The following is a 6,188-nucleotide window of genomic DNA, read 5'->3' on the forward strand; positions in this document are numbered from 1 at the left end:
GCGTAGGCCGGCGGCCCAATGGGCTGATCGGTTATGGAAGAGACGTAAAGGAGCACTCGGGAGAAGAGAGGGCGGGGGAAGAATCAGAGTTGGCGCGGGGAGTGGGCGGGGCGGTTTGGAACGATTGGTAGCCAATAGGATCAAAAATTCCATGCTTCGGAGGCGGGGGTCTCTCCCTTAAGTTGCTGGACCTAGCGCGCCTGCGTCAAAGGGCGTTCGAATGGGGCTGCTTTGTAGAGCGCTGCTGCGCTGTCGCGGAGGCTGAGAGCTGGGGAAGGGGGACGGGCAGCGAGCAGCGCTTGCCTTGCTGTAGGGACGGAGAGCAAAATGGGTCGCGCAGTCTTTTTTCCACCCCATGCCGCTTTTGCTGGGTTGTGAATTTTAATCCAGGGAAAGCTTACAGTCAAAGCAAATGGGCACAGGAGGCCTCGCTTTGCTGCCATTCTTAGTCACAAGCAGGCACCATTGTGCTAAGTGAGGCTTACTCCCGAGTAAGCGTGCAGCGTTTTTCGGGAGCCCTCCCGTGAATTACAGTAATGCCTTTTGTTGTGGGTTTTTTTCTGCTGAGTCTGTTACTTCCCCATGTCTACATGAGTGGATGGGGAAAAAACATCATTTTAAAAAATCATTCCATTTGCAAAATTCTCTACTTGGGCATGAAGTCTTGCGCCAGTCACTGCCTCTCAGCCCAGTCTACCTCACAGGTGGTAGTGGGTACTATTACTCAGTCCTTTTTTTCCTGGGGAGACGCAGGGGTACGCATACCCCTAAACATTTTGTGAACCTTACGTTTGGCCTCATTGAGGTGCAGTATTTCAATATGAGTAGGAAAATGAGAGTACCCCTAAACATATTTTTTTTAGAAAAAAGCACTGCTATTGCTACTATTATTTATCAAATTTCTATGCTGCCCTTCATCAGAGGATGACAGTGATCATCCTCTGATCACTGCAGTATAAAACACAAAAATATATTCCATAAAATAAAATAAATTACCCCTCTCCCCAGTTTAAAAGTTCGTAGATTGTTTAATTAACCAAAGACCTGGGAGAAAAGGGATGTTTGCCTCGCTAAGGATGCCTAAAGATTTAATGAAGGCACCAGATGAGTTCCTGGGGAGAGCAGGGAGCCACCTCAGAAAAGGCCTGTTCTCATGTTGCCGCCCTCTGGGTACACAAAGGAATGCTTCTGATGATGGCTACAGGGTCTGGGTCGGTTCATATGGGGGGAGGCATTCTTGAGGCATTGTGGTCCAATTTATAGGCAAGGAGGAGGGGAACCATGTACGCCAGCTTGAGCTCCTTGGAGGAAAAAAGGTAGGATATAAATGCAATTTAAATAAATGAATAAACCTTCCTGCAAGCAAATCAGGATCAATGCTCAATAAATAGCCAACAGCGTCTAATCATCATCATAGTTTTATTTGAAATAAATAAAAAAATTGTCCAGTAGCACCTTAGAGACCAACTAAGGTGCTACTGGACAATTTTTTTATTTTTGTATTTATTTTGACTGCATCAGACCAATACGACTACCTACCTGAATCTAGAATAATTTTATTTGTATGCATCCCCCGATCCCAGCTATGGCCCAAATTAAATCTGATATTGCAGGACAAACGACTCCTCTTTCTTATAAAAGCCCTGTACAATGGAACCAAACTGCAGGTCCGATGTAGTCGGCAGGGACAGTTATCGAACAGTATCAAGATGACTGGGGGGGGGTGAGACAGGGATGCATTATGCCCCCCCCCCCCCGTTTTGCCTATTCTTAAGCGACCTAGAAGCGAGCCTAATGGACCCAGATGGACACCTTCCAAAAATAGGAATGAGAAGGACCCCCTTGTTGTTATATGTGGATGATGCGGCCATCATTTCATGTTCCAGACCGGGTTTGAAATATCTGCTGAGGAAGTTTTCTGATTACTGTTTTGAAAATGGCTTATCCATTGATTATGAAAAATCAAAAATTTTAGTATTCGAAAGAAGCTTCTCCTGGTTTAAATGGGTGCTGAATGGCCATAACCTTGAACAGATTAAATACTTCCGTTTTCTAGGGCTCACATTCCATCATACAAGATCTTGGAAGCACCACTGGCAAACCTCCCTTCAAAAGGCGGAGATCACAAAGCTAGCCATACTCAGATTCTTTTTCACAAAGGGCGGCAAGTATATTCCAGCAGCCTTAAGGGTTTTCAACGCAAAATCCATTTCCCAATTCCTGTACACTGCAAATGTCTGGCATAATGGGGACCTGCCTAAGCTAGACGGCTTTCAGGCAAAATTTCTACAACCTCTGCTGCAGGCACCCAACTGTGTCCCAACTCCATATTTCTCTTAGAAGCTGGTGAATGCCCAATTTCAACTAAAGCATGGTGGGCTGCCCTAAAACATTGGCTCAGGATTGCAGTGTTTGATATAGGGAAGGGTTTGTATCAACACCTGACCAATGATGAGTTTGTCAGCAACTGGCAGAAAACCATGGCTAGAAAAGCCATCTCTATTGGTCTGTCACCCCCCCCCCAACTCTATTATCTGGGTTATGAAGGCACCCGAAAGACGTTAAAGCAAAGATTATGAGATAATACACACAGTGACTTGCGATCTCTATCACACGCAGTCTGTAGTCCGTTGGCAGTAGGAGTACAATATGGGCATGTCTTGAAGTTAACACCTTACATTAAAAACCTGAAAGTACCAAATTACCGAAGGTTATTCACCAAAGCCAGACTAAACATTTTTCCTTCTGCAGTGTTGGATGGCAGGTTGAGAGGAGTTCCCTACCAGGACAGACTTTGCTCGTGTGCCCAAGACATCGATTCTATAAAACATATTTTGCTGCACTGTGCGAAATACGAGCAAGCCAGGGCTGAACTGATATTACCCTTGCTGGTACCTTTCCCGGGAAAATCAGAGGCTCACTATGTCAGGTTCCTATTGGAAGACTAACACTAGAACATTAGCAGTGGCAAAGTTTTTATCGGTGGTTGGAAGAACCAAAGATCCCCATCTTTAAGTCTGAACAAAATGCTTGTTTAACCTGGAGGTAGGCTGTCTGAATTGTGTATTGCTTTGTAATGATTTGTTGGGTCTCTGGACCGTAATAAAGATTGATTGATTGATTGATTGATTGATTATTTGTATGTCGCTTTTCCACAGTTAAAACAATACTCAAGGCGGCTTACAATATGAAAATATTTACATAATTACAAACATTGCAAAGTTGTCATAAAAAATATATAAAACACATCAAAAACTACATAACCAAACTGAACAATTTCCACATAAAAATAAAGATACAGAAAAATAATGTCAGTAACAGCAGCCTCAACGCAATTTGGGATGAAGGCTCAGTATCCTGGCAGATTGGAAGCACCAAAGTGAAGAAAAGTAGAGGGGGAGAACATCTGAAAGAGATGCCACAAGAGGTCACCAGTAGACCGAGGAAAGGAATTGTGGTTTGCTACATAAGAATGGAACCAGGAAATCAGCAGCAACACAGTCTTGTGGCACCTAAAAAGACAAGCATGTTCATTATGGCATAAGCTGTTGTTTCTATGGCTCCATCATTGCAAGCCTTCCAATCTTATCCAAATAAACTAGGTCAAAAATCTTGCCTCCCGGTGCACTAATTGTTAGAAGTAGGCCTACAAGACAGCCTTTCTGATATATTATTGCTTGCACAGCTACACAAAATGTGTGATATCCAGCTAAATCATTGGATATCATCCAACATCCCAGGGCCAGTGTGGTGTTAATGGTTAGCATGTTGGACTATGACCTGGGAGATCAGGATCTGAATCCCCACTCAGCCATTGGAGCTCACTGGGCGACTCTTCTTACCTCTGATGCACCCACCCTGATATGGGACGCGGGTGGCACTGTGGGTTAAACCACAGAGCTTAGGGCTTGCCGATCGGAAGGTCACGGTTCAAATCCACATGACGGGGTGAGCTCCCGTTGCTCGGTCCCTGCTCCTGCCAACCTAGCAGTTCGAAAGCACGTAAAAGTGCAAGTAGATAAATAGGTACCACTCCGGCGGGAAGGTAAACGGCGATTCCGTGTGCTGCTCTGGTTTCGCCAGAAGCGGCTTAGTCATGCTGGCCACATGAGCTGTACACTGGCTCCCTCGGCCAATAAAGCGAGATGAGCGCCGCAACCCCAGAGTCTGCCACGACTGGACCTAATGGTCAGGGGTCCCTTTACCTTTACCCACCCTGATAGCCGTCTTTTCACTCAGAGGCCTCTCCTAGACACACCCTGCCTTGTTAGAATTGGCTTTCTTCTTGCTAAATCATTATCATACTAGTTTCCAGGCCTTGAATGTTCCATCCTTTCTTACTACGTTGCAAGTTCATCCTTTATCACCCGAGTGGGAATCCTGCAGACCTCCAAATGTTGGACTACAACTCCCATCATCCCGGAGCATGGAATGGGGCTGATGGGAGCTGGAGTCTGGCAACAGGAGGGCCACGGCTTTCCCAGGCTTACTTTATAGCTTGGGTCCAGATTTCCCATGAGTGTATAATTCCTCCCTCCCTTAATCCAACAGTAGCCTCTGCTGGATCTCAGTCCCTTCTGTGAAGGGAAGGAGCCCTTCCATAATTGAAATCCAAACTCTGGATCCAATTCTGTATCATCACCATGTACTTGGATGACACAGAATGAAATAAGGATGGTGATAAACATTAAGAAGCAGAAGGTTAGTGCACATCTTCTGGAGCATCAGGTTTCCCCAGGGGTTCATACAGATCTTTTTCTGAAGATGTCCTGCGAGGCAGCAGGTACGGATCTTCCTTGGGGTTTATTCCCGAAGCCTTTCTATAGCTGCAAGACAGCAGAGGTTTAGAACTACCGTATTTTTTGCACCATAACACTCACTTTTTTCCTCCTAGAAAGTAAGGGGAAATGTCTGTGCGTGTTATGGAGGAAATGCCTACGGGTGGCATGCCTATGGATTTTCCTCCTCTAAAAACTACGTTCGTTTTATGGTCGGGTGCGTGTTATAGAGCGAAAAATACGGTACCTAGATGGGCTACCTTCCCAGGTTAACAAGCCCTATTTTGGCCTTCGGTTACCTCTACAGCACATGCAGAAACCACCTCCTTGCCTGTTGGACCCACTACTGGTCTTGTATGCTCAATCTTCGCATGTAGAGGAAGTCCCTAACTCACCAAGGGTTTGAGGCCCATCGGCTACACTCACCTGTTTTAGTTGGCTAGCCGAAGCCTCTTCCCAGCACTGTTGGGGGGGGATATCCTTCCTGCCCCCTAATACAGCAACCAATGCTGTCAAGGACTCTACAGTGGTAACTCGGGTTAAGTACTTAATTCGTTCTGGAGGTCCGTTCTTAACCTGAAACTGTTCTTAACCTGAAGCACCACTTCAGCTAATAGGGCCTCCCACTGCCGCCGCGCCACCGGAGCATGATTCCCGTTCTCATCCTGAAGCAAAGTTCTTAACCCGAGGTACTATTTCTGGGTTAGCGGAGTCTGTAACCTGAAGCATATGTAACCTGAAGCATATGTAACCCGAGGTACCACTGTACACAATTGATAATACAACAGGGAGAGTGGGCGGGAGGTCCAATGCAGCGCAAGAGGCAGATTGGCCCATTTGCAGGCAGGCTTGTATTCAAAGTCCCAGCCAGTGGGAAGGACTTTTGGCCCCTCGACAGCTGGGCATCTCCACCAATAGCCATTCGACAGTGGATCATGCCAGGCAAGGAGCCGCCAGCCTGCAACGCAGCCGCACCCGTGAATGGCAAGCAGACTTTTGAGGGATAGCTGTGTTTTAGTTCACATATTGATTCAGGAAGTGTTATTGAGGTTGTTTCATATTCAAATGTGTACAGAATCAGGTCCCCCTCCACCCTGCTGCCTGCCACGTGTTCACGCCCTTTAGAGGGCGAAAATGCAGGGAATTCTGATCACAAATCTCTGGAATCGAGGGCATCATGATTTTTAATCACTAGTTACCCTGTTCCATCAAACCCAGCCCTGATTCTTTTGCATCATTACACAGCACACTGTAATCCAGTTCTTAACAGAGATCTAATCACCTTCCTTGGTGAGTAACAAATTTGCCTTTCCTGAAAAACAGAACTGGAAATCAGGTCTTTCTCTTTTTTTTCAAGGCGAAGAAATGGTGATTACTAAGAAAACTGCCAGTCCACTTGAGCATAATTAT

The sequence above is a fragment of the Podarcis pityusensis genome, assembly GCF_964106645.2.
Source record: "Podarcis pityusensis genome assembly, chromosome: 2".
Classification (NCBI taxonomy): Eukaryota; Metazoa; Chordata; class Lepidosauria; order Squamata; family Lacertidae; genus Podarcis; species Podarcis pityusensis.